The sequence below is a fragment of the Oncorhynchus mykiss genome, chromosome 23 (genome assembly GCF_013265735.2).
Source record: "Oncorhynchus mykiss isolate Arlee chromosome 23, USDA_OmykA_1.1, whole genome shotgun sequence".
Lineage (NCBI taxonomy): Eukaryota > Metazoa > Chordata > Actinopteri > Salmoniformes > Salmonidae > Oncorhynchus > Oncorhynchus mykiss.
Genome location: NC_048587.1, coordinates 40256274 through 40269427, shown reverse-complemented (window position 1 = coordinate 40269427; position 13154 = coordinate 40256274).

The window sequence follows — 13154 nt, the reverse complement described above, 5'->3', positions numbered from 1 at the left end:
TTATGGATATCTTTAAGAAATGGCTTTCTTCTTGCCACTCTTCCATAAAGGCCAGATTTGTGCAATATACGACTGATTGTTGTCCTATGGACAGAGTCTCCCACCTCAGCTGTAGATCTCTGCAGTTCATCCAGAGTGATCATGGGCCTCTTGGCTGCATCTCTGATCAGTCTTCTCCTTGTATAAGCTGAAAGTTTAGAGGGACGGCCAGGTCTTGGTAGATTTGTAGTGGTCTGATACTCCTTCCATTTCAATATTATCGCTTGCACAGTGCTCCTTGGGATGTTTAAAGCTTGGGAAATCTTTTTGTATCCAAATCCGGCTTTAAACTTCTTCACAACAGTATCTCGGACCTGCCTGGTGTGTTCCTTGTTCTTCATGATGCTCTCTGCGCTTTTAACGGACCTCTGAGACTATCACAGTGCAGGTGCATTTATACGGAGACTTGATTACACACAGGTGGATTGTATTTATCATCATTAGTCATTTAGGTCAACATTGGATCATTCAGAGATCCTCACTGAACTTCTGGAGAGAGTTTGCTGCACTGAAAGTAAAGGGGCTGAATAATTTTGCACGCCCAATTTTTCAGTTTTTGATTTGTTAAAGTTTGAAATATCCAATAAATGTCGTTCTACTTCATGATTGTGTCCCACTTGTTGTTGATTCTTCACAAAAAAATACAGTTTTATATCTTTGTTTGAAGCCTGAAATGTGGCAAAAGGTCGCAAAGTTCAAGGGGGCCGAATACTTTCGCAAGGCACTGTATGTATCTGATATCTTTCTCTTTCTATTGCAACAGTGTAACAGCTATAGTTGGTTCAAAGATAATTATTCTCTTTGCCTAAATCATTCTATTACCCTATAGTCTTACATACATACATACATACATACATACAGTACAGGATACAGATGGTGTATATACTGTCTAATGAAATTCTTACTTGCAGGTTCCTTCTTGACAATGCAACAACTATAAGAATAATAAAAGATAAGGATACGAACATAAAGTAAATGGCTCCGTAGAATAGAATACATTGTGTAGCATGAGTATAATACAGGAAGGCACTATTTAAAATACCACATTTACACATGTATCGGGGAATTGGGGGGGAGGGGGGAAGTGCCGTATTAAATTGTGCGGTATTGGCTACCTGGCGCAAAGTCACTGAATCAACCACAAATGTTGGTTAGCGGGGCTCGAATGTGTACAGATGGGTCGGTGTGCCAGAGAAGACACTGTAGAAAGACCATGCCAGCTGTCCAGTCCAGATACTCTTACTCTGTTGGAGCTGGGGTAGAGTTCTGGGATGTGAGCATACTTGTTGTGCCTGACACTAACTACTAGTCAGAGACCAGGAGTTGTCATTGTTTCCAAGCACAGCTTAATTATTCCATCCCCACTGGCTGATTCCTTTTATATCAAACCAAATCAAATTTTATTGGTCACATACACATATTTAGCAGATGTCACAAACACGTATTTAGCAGATGTCACAAACACGTATTTAGCAGATGTCACAAACACATATTTAGCAGATGTCACAAACACGTATTTAGCAGATGTCACAAACACATATTTAGCAGATGTCACAAACACGTATTTAGCAGATGTCACAAACACGTATTTAGCAGATGTCACAAACACGTATTTAGGAGCTTAATGCTTGTGTTCCTGGCTTCAACAGTGCAGTAGTATCTAACAATACACACAAATCTAAAAGTAAAAGAATGGAATTAAGAAATAAATATTAGGATGAGCAATGTCGGAGTGGCATTGACTAAAATACAGTATATACATATGAGATGAGTAAAGCAGTATGTAAACATTATTAAATACAGTATAAACATATGAGATGAGTAAAGCAGTATGTAAACATTAAATACAGTATATACATATGAGATGAGTAAAGCAGTATGTAAACATTATTAAATACAGTATATACATATGAGATGAGTAAAGCAGTATGTAAACATTATTAAATACAGTATATACATATGAGATGAGTAAAGCAGTATGTAAACATTATTAAATACAGTATATACATATGAGATGAGTAAAGCAGTATGTAAACATTATTAAATACAGTATATACATATGAGATGAGTAAAGCAGTATGTAAACATTATTAAATTGACTAGTGTTCCATTATTAAAGTGACCAGTGATTCCATTTCTATAGTGCAGCAGGCTCTAAGGTCAAAAATCAAATTTATTTGTCACATACACATGGTTAGCAGATGTTAATGCGAGTGTAGCGAAATGCTTGTGCTTCTACTTCCGACAATGCAGTAATAACCAACGAGTAATCTAACCTAACAATTACAAAACTACTACCTTATACACACAAGTGTAAAGGGATAAAGAATATGTACATAAAGATATATGAATGAGTGATGGTACAGAACGGCATAGGCAAGATGCAGTAGATGGTATCGAGTACAGTATATACATATGAGATGAGTAATGTAGGGTATGTAAACATTATATTAAGTAGCATTGTTTAAAGTGGCTAGTGATACATTTTCCATCAATTTCCTTCAATTCCCATTATTAAAGTGGCTGGAGTTGAGTCAGTGTGTTGACAGCAGCCACTCAATGTTAGTGGGGGCTGTTTAACAGTCTGATGGCCTTGAGATAGAAGCTGTTTTTCAGTCTCTTGGTCCCTGCTTTAATGCACCTGTACTGACCTCGCCTTCTGGATGATAGTGGGGTGAACAGGCAGTGGCTCGGGTGGTTGTTGTCCTTGATGATATTTATGGCCTTCCTGTGACATCGGGTGGTGTAGGTGTTCTGGAGGGCAGGTAGTTTGCCCCCGGTGATGCGTTGTGCAGACCTCACTACCCTCTGGAGAGCCTTACGGTTGTGGGCGGTCTCAGGAAGGTGCCGGGTGTTAGCCGGCTAGAGATGGCCTTGAGATATAAGCTGTTTCAGTCTCTCGGTCCCAGCTTTGAAACATCTGTACTGACCTCGCCTTCTGGATGATAGCGGGTTGAACAGGCCCTTGCTTGGGTGGTGGATGTCCTTGATGATCATTTCGGCCTTCCTGTTACATCAGGTGCTGTAGGTGTCCTGGAGGGCAGGCAGTGTGCCCCCGGTGATGCGTTGGGCAGACCGCACTACCCTCTGGAGAGCCCTGTGGTTGTGGGTGGTGTAGTTGCCATACCAGGCGGTGATATAACCCGACAGGATGCTCTCAATTGTACATCTTTAAAAGTTTCTGAGGTTCTTAGGGGCCAAGCTGAATTTCTTCAGCCTCCTGAGTTTGAAGAGGCGCTGTTCCGCCTTCTTCACCACGATGTATGGGTGGACCATTTCAGATTGTCAGTGATATGTACACCAAGGAACTTGAAGCTTTCCACCTCCGCTGTGGTCCCATAGGGGTGTGCTCCCTCTGCTGTTTCCTGAAGTCCACAATCGGCTCCTTAATTCTGTTGACATTCAGGGAGAGGATATTTTCTTGGCACCACTCCGCCAGGGCCCTCACCACCTCCCTGTAGGCTGTCTCGTCACTGTTGGCTTACTGTTGTCGGCAAACGTATATGTCACTGCCACGGTACATCTTCCCTCACTCCACTCTGCCTCCCAGTAACATCGGCTCACACAGTGAGTCTGTGTCTGTCAGCGTAGTGTCCAGAGCATGGAGGCACTACCAGGAGACAGGCCAGTACATCAGGAGACGTGGAGGAGGCCGTAGGAGGGCAACAACCCAGCAGCAGGACCGCTACCTCCGCCTTTGTGCAAGGAGGAGCACTGCCAGAGCCCTGCAAAATGACCTCCAGCAGGCCACAAATGTGCATGTGTCTGCTCAAACAGTCAGAAACAGACTCCAGAAGGGACATCCACCTTGGTTTGTAATATACTTTTTATTTTATTAAAGCGTCTAATACAATCATGGGATTTTGACCAAAATAGATAGTCAATAATAGACACCACCTATATTACATAGCACACAAGTGGGTTAGAGAAACCTGTACTTTAAAAAGACTAGTGAGTTTTCTCTGTTGCTATTTTATTTGCTGTTTCTAAACATTTCCCTATCTTTGGATTAGGTATATTCACAAGTTTAGACAAGAGCACCACAATAACTCAAAATCAAACCAGAGTTTCTAAAAAAAAAAGGTGTTTTGTGGTTTATTTCCAAATGACAACAATGTTACAATGAACAGGGGAAAAGATCAAATGTTCCTCGTCTTGTACTTGCAAAAATATTAATTAACAGTACATGGTTTATTAGTGACTCCAGTGTGGAAAGTTGTGTGAGTATTTATCTGGTTGAGTAGAGTTGAGAGTTCACAGAAGATTGTGACTCTGAATACTCAGGTCAGGTGTTCCTCCAGGACACGAGGCTACTCTAGTTTAAAGTTGTACAGTGCCTTGCGAAAGTATTCGGCCCCCTTCAACTTTGCGACCTTTTGCCACATTTCAGGCTTCAAACATAAAGATATAAAACTGTATTTTTTTGTGAAGAATCAACAACAAGTGGGACACAATCATGAAGTGGAACGACATTTATTGGATATTTCAAACTTTTTTAACAAATCAAAAACTGAAAAATTGGGCGTGCAAAATTATTCAGCCCCCTTAAGTTAATACTTTGTAGTGCCACCTTTTGCTGCGATTACAGCTGTAAGTCGCTTGGGGTATGTCTCTATCAGTTTTGCACATCGAGAGACTGAAATTTTTTCCCATTCCTCCTTGCAAAACAGCTCGAGCTCAGTGAGGTTGGATGAAGAGCATTTGTGAACAGCAGTTTTCAGTTCTTTCCACAGATTCTCGATTGGATTCAGGTCTGGACTTTGACTTGGCCATTCTAACACCTGGATATATTTATTTTTGAACCATTCCATTGTAGATTTTGCTTTTTTTTGGATCATTGTCTTGTTGGAAGACAAATCTCCGTCCCAGTCTCAGGTCTTTTGCAGACTCCCATCAGGTTTTCTTCCAGAATGGTCCTGTATTTGGCTCCATCCATCTTCCCATCAATTTTAACCATCTTCCCTGTCCCTGCTGAAGAAAAGCAGGCCCAAACCATGATGCTGCCACCACCATGTTTGACAGTGGGGATGGTGTGTTCAGCTGTGTTGCTTTTACGCCAAACATAACGTTTTGCATTGTTGCCAAAAAGTTCAATTTTGGTTTCATCTGACCAGAGCACCTTCTTCCACATGTTTGGTGTGTCTCCCAGGTGGCTTGTGGCAAACTTTAAACAACACTTTTTATGGATATCTTTAAGAAATGTCTTTCTTCTTGCCACTCTTCCATAAAGGCCAGATTTGTGCAATATATGACTGATTGTTGTCCTATGGACAGAGTCTCCCACCTCAGCTGTAGATCTCTGCAGTTCATCCAGAGTGATCATGGGCCTCTTGGCTGCATCTCTGATCAGTCTTCTCCTTGTATAAGCTGAAAGTTTAGAGGGACGGCCAGGTCTTGGTAGATTTGTAGTGGTCTGATACTCCTTCCATTTCAATATTATCGCTTGCACAGTGCTCCTTGGGATGTTTAAAGCTTGGGAAATCTTTTTGTATCCAAATCCGGCTTTAAACTTCTTCACAACAGTATCTCGGACCTGCCTGGTGTGTTCCTTGTTCTTCATGATGCTCTCTGCGCTTTTAACGGACCTCTGAGACTATCACAGTGCAGGTGCATTTATACGGAGACTTGATTACACACAGGTGGATTGTATTTATCATCATTAGTCATTTAGGTCAACATTGGATCATTCAGAGATCCACACTGAACTTCTGGAGAGAGTTTGCTGCACTGAAAGTAAAGGGGCTGAATAATTTTGCACGCCCAATTTTTCAGTTTTTGATTTGTTAAAGTTTGAAATATCCAATAAATGTCGTTCCACTTCATGATTGTGTCCCACTTGTTGTTGATTCTTCACAAAAAAATACAGTTTTATATCTTTGTTTGAAGCCTGAAATGTGGCAAAAGGTCGCAAAGTTCAAGGGGGCCGAATACTTTCGCAAGGCACTGTATGTATCTGATATCTTTCTCTTTCTATTGCAACAGTGTAACAGCTATAGTTGGTTCAAAGATAATTATTCTCTTTGCCTAAATCATTCTATTACCCTATAGTCTTACATACATACATACAGTACAGGATACAGATGGTGTATATACTGTCCAATGAAATTCTTACTTGCAGGTTCCTTCTTGACAATGCAACAACTATAAGAATAATAAAAGATAAGGATACGAACATAAAGTAAATGGCTCCGTAGAATAGAATACATTGTGTAGCATGAGTATAATACAGGAAGGCACTATTTAAAATACCACATTTACACATGTATCGGGGAATTGGGGGGGAGGGGGGAAGTGCCGTATTAAATTGTGCAGTATTGGCTACCTGGCGCAAAGTCACTGAATCAACCACAAATGTTGGTTAGCGGGGCTCGAATGTGTACAGATGGGTCGGTGTGCCAGAGAAGACACTGTAGAAAGACCATGCCAGCTGTCCAGTCCAGATACTCTTACTCTGTTGGAGCTGGGGTAGAGTTCTGGGATGTGAGCATACTTGTTGTGCCTGACACTAACTACTAGTCAGAGACCAGGAGTTGTCATTGTTTCCAAGCACAGCTTAATTATTCCATCCCCACTGGCTGATTCCTTTTATATCAAACCAAATCAAATTTTATTGGTCACATACACATATTTAGCAGATGTCACAAACACATATTTAGCAGATGTCACAAACACGTATTTAGCAGATGTCACAAACACATATTTAGCAGATGTCACAAACACGTATTTAGCAGATGTCACAAACACGTATTTAGCAGATGTCACAAACACGTATTTAGGAGCTTAATGCTTGTGTTCCTGGCTTCAACAGTGCAGTAGTATCTAACAATACACACAAATCTAAAAGTAAAAGAATGGAATTAAGAAATAAATATTAGGATGAGCAATGTCGGAGTGGCATTGACTAAAATACAGTATATACACATGAGATGAGTAAAGCAGTATGTACACATTATTAAATTGACTAGTGTTCCATTATTAAAGTGACCAGTGATTCCATTTCTATAGTGCAGCAGGCTCTAAGGTCAAAAATCAAATTTATTTGTCACATACACATGGTTAGCAGATGTTAATGCGAGTGTAGCGAAATGCTTGTGCTTCTACTTCCGACAATGCAGTAATAACCAACGAGTAATCTAACCTAACAATTCCAAAACTACTACCTTTTACACACAAGTGTAAAGGGATAAAGAATATGTACATAAAGATATATGAATGAGTGATGGTACAGAACGGCATAGGCAAGATGCAGTAGATGGTATCGAGTACAGTATATACATATGAGATGAGTAATGTAGGGTATGTAAACATTATATTAAGTAGCATTGTTTAAAGTGGCTAGTGATACATTTTCCATCAATTTCCTTCAATTCCCATTATTAAAGTGGCTGGAGTTGAGTCAGTGTGTTGACAGCAGCCACTCAATGTTAGTGGGGGCTGTTTAACAGTCTGATGGCCTTGAGATAGAAGCTGTTTTTCAGTCTCTTGGTCCCTGCTTTAATGCACCTGTACTGACCTCGCCTTCTGGATGATAGCGGGGTGAACAGGCAGTGGCTCGGGTGGTTGTTGTCCTTGATGATATTTATGGCCTTCCTGTGACATTGGGTGGTGTAGGTGTCCTGGAGGGCAGGTAGTTTGCCCCCGGTGATGCGTTGTGCAGACCTCACTACCCTCTGGAGAGCCTTACGGTTGTGGGCGGTCTCAGGAAGGTGCCGGGTGTTAGCCGGCTAGAGATGGCCTTGAGATATTAGCTGTTTCAGTCTCTCGGTCCCAGCTTTGATACAACTGTACTGACCTTGCCTTCTGGATGATAGCGGGTTGAACAGGCCCTTGTTTGGGTGGTGGATGTCCTTGATGATCATTTCGGCCAAGCCGAATTTCTTCAGCCTCCTGAGTTTGAAGAGGCGCTGTTCCGCCTTCTTCACCACGATGTATGGGTGGACCATTTCAGATTGTCAGTGATATGTACACCAAGGAACTTGAAGCTTTCCACCTCCGCTGTGGTCCCATAGGGGTGTGCTCCCTCTGCTGTTTCCTGAAGTCCACAATCGGCTCCTTAATTCTGTTGACATTCAGGGAGAGGATATTTTCTTGGCACCACTCCGCCAGGGCCCTCACCACCTCCCTGTAGGCTGTCTCGTCACTGTTGGCTTACTGTTGTCGGCAAACGTATATGTCACTGCCACGGTACATCTTCCCTCACTCCACTCTGCCTCCCAGTAACATCGGCTCACAGAGCACCTGCCTCTTGTGGGTAAGCCTGTGAACATACAATGGATGTGTTCTGCTCCCCCCCCCCCCATGCCACCTTGTTCACCTCAAATAGGCCGATCATAATGTATTGTGAGCTCACAGGCATCTGACAGGAGAGACAAAAAAGCCTTTCAATGATCACGTTCTCTTTCAGCTGCCCTAGAAATCAGAAATCATTTCATTAACATTGAAAGCTATGAGCTTGTGTGCATGTCTGCATGTGTGTATACTTGCATCCATAAGTGTGTGTATATTAAATTACATTTTAGAAACTTTTAGGGGTTCCTGGGCTTGTCTTTTCAGGAGATTTCATTTTGCAGGAAAGAGTGAGAGAAGAGTAAAAAGGGAGTAATGTACCACCTAAACAGGATGTTTATGGAGCTTCTGGTCTTTATATGATTCATCATATGACCCTTCAGCAGATACTGTTACACAAAACAATTTATATTTACCACACAGATTTTTGTGGCATAAAGTTAAGATAGCAGACAGGGGAGGTGATATACACTGCTCCAAAAAATAAAGGGAACACTTAAACAACACACTGTAACTCCAAGTCAATCACACTTTTTTAAAATCAAATTGTCCACTTAGGACGCAACACTGATTGACAATAAATGTCACATGCTGTTGTGCAAATGGAATAGACAACAGGTGGAAATTATAGGCAATTAGCAAGACATCCCCCAATAAAGGAGTGGTTCTGGAGGTGATCCCCACAGACCACTTCTCAGTTCCTATGCTTCCTGGCTGATGTTTTGATCACTTTTGAATGCTGGAGTTGCTTTCACTCTAGTGGTCGCATGAGACGGAGTCTACAACCCACACAAGTGGCTCAGGTAGTGCACCTCATCCAGGATGGCACATCAATGCGAGCTGTGGCAAGAAGGTTTGCTGTGTCTGTCAGCGTAGTGTCCAGAGCATGGAGGCGCTACCAGGAGACGTGGAGGAGGCCGTAGGAGGGCAACAACCCAGCAGCAGGACCGCTACCTCCGCCTTTGTGCAAGGAGGAGCACTGCCAGAGCCCTGCAAAATGACCTCCAGCAGGCCACAAATGTGCATGTGTCTGCTCAAACAGTCAGAAACAGACTCCAGAAGGGTGGTAATGAGGGCCCGACGTCCACAGGTGGGGGTTGTCCTTAGAGCCCAACACCGTGCAGGACGTTTGGCATTTGCCAGAGAACAACAAGATTGGCAAATTCGCCACTGGCGCCCTGTGCTCTTCACAGATGAAAGCAGGTTCACACTGAGCACATGTGACAGACGTGACAGAGTCTGGAGACGCCGTGGAGAACGTTCTGTTGCCTGCAACATCCTCCAGCATGACCGGTTTGGCGGTGGGTCAGTCATGGTGTGGGGTGGCATTTCTTTGGTGGGCCGCACAGCCCTCCATGTGCTCGCCAGAGGTAGCCTGACTGCCATTCGGTACCGAGATGAGATCCTCAGACCCCTTGTGAGACCATATGCTGGTGCGGTTGGCCCTGGGTTCCTCCTAATGCAAGACAATGCTAGACCTCATGAGGCTGGACTGTGTCAGCAGTTCCTGCAAGAGGAAGGCATTGATGCTATGGACTGGCCCGCCCGTTCCCCAGACCTGAATCCAATTGAGCACATCTGGGACATCATGTCTCACTCCATCCACCAACGCCACATTGCACCACAGACTATCCAGGAGTTGGCGAATGCTTTAGTCCAGGTCTGGGAGGAGATCCCTCAGAAGACCATCCGCCACCTCATCAGGAGCATGCCCAGGCATTGTAGGGAGGTCATACAGGCACGTGGAGGCCACACACACTACTGATCCTCATTTTGACATGTTTTAAGGACATTACATCAAAGTTGGATCAGCCTGTAGTGTGGTTTTCCACTTTAATTTTGAGTGTGACTCCAAATCCAGACCTCCATAGGTTGATAAATTTGATTTCCATTGATAATGTTTGTGTGATTTTGTTGTCAGCACATTCAACTATGTAAAGAAAAAAGTATTTAATAAGAATATTTCATTCATTCAGATCTAGGATGTGTTATTTTAGTGTTCCCTTTATTTTTTTGAGCAGTGTATGTAATACTCTGAGTAAAATAAATATTTTGGGATTTTCACACGCCAGACATTATTTCCTAAAGGTCTTAACTAGTATTGCTAGCATCAGGACCCTGTAGCTTACCACCAAAGCATTTATTGGTCAGGGGCGATAGTACTTCAGGTCTCAGGAAGGCAACCGCGCTGACTTTGCTAAACTAGCTCCCTAGACATCATGTCATTGGCTACAATCGAACCATCTGTTTCAAATGAGAAAATACTCACATTTACTTAGTAGACCCTGGACGACCTCCTCTGTGGACATAAAGACAAGTCATCACACACTACTGACAACACGAGAGCCACAATCAGTAGCCAATTGGTGAACTCTGCAGATAGAAATTCCAAGAATAGAGCTGACCTGATATCTTATTTTTACATGTCAGAGAGCCATGTTAGTTCTACAAAGCATATTTCTTCTGAACGTTCCAAAACATTGCGCCCTGAACGAGCCCTAGGCTAAACTGACCTTAATTAATATTTTTCAATTTTCACCTAAAATGACAGACTCAAATCTAACTGCCTGTAGCTCAGTACCTGAAGCAAGGATATACATATTCTTGATACCATTTGAAAGGAAACACTTTGAAGTTTGTGGACATGTGAAATTAGTGTAGGTGAATAACACATTAGATCTGGTTAAATAATTTTATTTTTTACAATAATCTTTCAAATGCAAGATAAAGGCCGTACTGTATTATTCCAGCCCAGGTGCAATTTATATTTTGGCCACCAGATTGCAGTGTATGTGCAAAGTTTTAGACTGATCCAATGAACCATTTATCTGTTCAAAATGTTGTATTAAGACTGCCCAAATGTGCCTAATTGGTTTATTAATACATTTTCAAGTTCATGTGTTGTGCACGTTGTGCACTCTCCTCAAACAATAGCATGGTATTCTTTCACTGTAATAGCTACTGTAAATTGGACAGTGCAGTTAGGGCAGAATTGAAGATTTCTGCCCATATTAGATATGTCTATGTCCTGTGAAATATTATTGTTACTTACAACCTCATGCTAATCACATTAGCCTACGTTAGCTCATCTGTCCCACGGGGGACACACCAATCCCATAGAGGTTTAAGTGATCAGTGACCGTGTTATGGGCAACTTCTCTTTTAGATATCTTCTCCAGTTATTCCTTGCAGACAACTGCCAGTTGTTGTCTCAGCTCCGATAGAGATTAAAAAAAAATATATATATACACACAGTGGGGAGAACAAGTATTTGATACACTGCCGATTTTGCAGGTTTTCCTACTTACAAAGCATGTAGAGGTCTGTAATTTTAATCATAGGTACACTTCAAATGTGAGAGACGGAATCTAAAACAAAAATCCAGAAAATCCCATTGTATGATTTTTTAAATAATTAATTTGCATTTTATTGCATGACATAAGTATTTGATCACCTACCAACCAGTAAGAATTCAGGCTCTCACAGACCTGTTAGTTTTTCTTAAGAAGCCCTCCTGTTCTCCACTCATTACCTGTATTAACTGCACCTGTTTGAACTCGTTAGCTGTATAAAAGACACCTGTCCACACACTCAATCAAACAGACTCCAACCTCTCCACAATGGCCAAGACCAGAGAGCTGTGTAAGGACATCAGGGATAAAATTGTAGACCTGCACAAGGCTGGGATGGACTACAGGACAATAGGCAAGCAGCTTGGTGAGAAGGCAACAACTGTTTGCGCAATTATTGGAAAATGGAAGAAGTTCAAGATCACGGTCAATCATCCTCGGTCTGGGGCTCCATGCAAGATCTCACCTCATGGGGCATCAATGATCATGAGGAAGGTGAGGGATCAGCCCAGAACTACACGGCAGGACCTGGTCAATGACCTGAAGAGAGCTGGGACCACAGTCTCAAAGAAAACCATTAGTAACACACTACGCCGTTATGGATTAAAATCTTGCAGCGCAGGCAAGGTCCCCCTGCTGAAGGCAGAGCATGTCCAGGCCCGTCTGAAGTTTGTCAATGACCATCTGGATGATCCAGAGGAGGAATGGGAGAAGGTCATGTGGTCTGATGAGACAAACACCACACGCTGTGTTTGGAGGAAGAAGAAGGATGAGCACAACCCCAAGAACACCATCCCAACCGTGAAGCATGGAGGTGGAAACATTCTTTGGGGATGCTTTTCTGCAAAGGGGACAGGATGACTGCACCGTATTGAGGGGAGGATGGATGGGGCCATGTATCGCGAGATCTTGGCCAACAACCTCCTTCCCTCAGTAAGAGCATTGAAGATGGGTCGTGGCTGGGTCTTCCAGCATGACAATGACCCGAAACACACAGCCAGGGTTGCCCTGAGGAGTGCCCTAAGGAGTGGCTCCGTAAGAAGCATCTCAAGGTCCTGGAGTGGCCTAGCCAGTCTCCAGACCTGAACCCAATAGAAAATCTTTGGAGGGAGCTGAAAGTCTGTATTGCCCAGCGACAACCCCATAACCTGAAGGATCTGGAGAAGGTCTGTATGGAGGAGTGGGCCAAAATCCCTGCTGCAGTGTGTGCAAACCTGTTCAAGAACTACAGGAAACGTATGATCTCTGTAATTGCAAACATAGGTTTCTGTACCAAATATTAAGTTCTGCTTTTCTGATGTATCAAATACTTATGTCATGCAATAAAATGCAAATTAATTACTTAAAAATCATACAATGTGATTTTCTGGATTTTTGTTTTAGATTCCGTCTCTCACAGTTGAAGTGTACCTATGATAAAAATTACAGACCTCTACATGCTTTGTAAGTAGGAAAACCTGCAAAATCGTCAGTGTATCA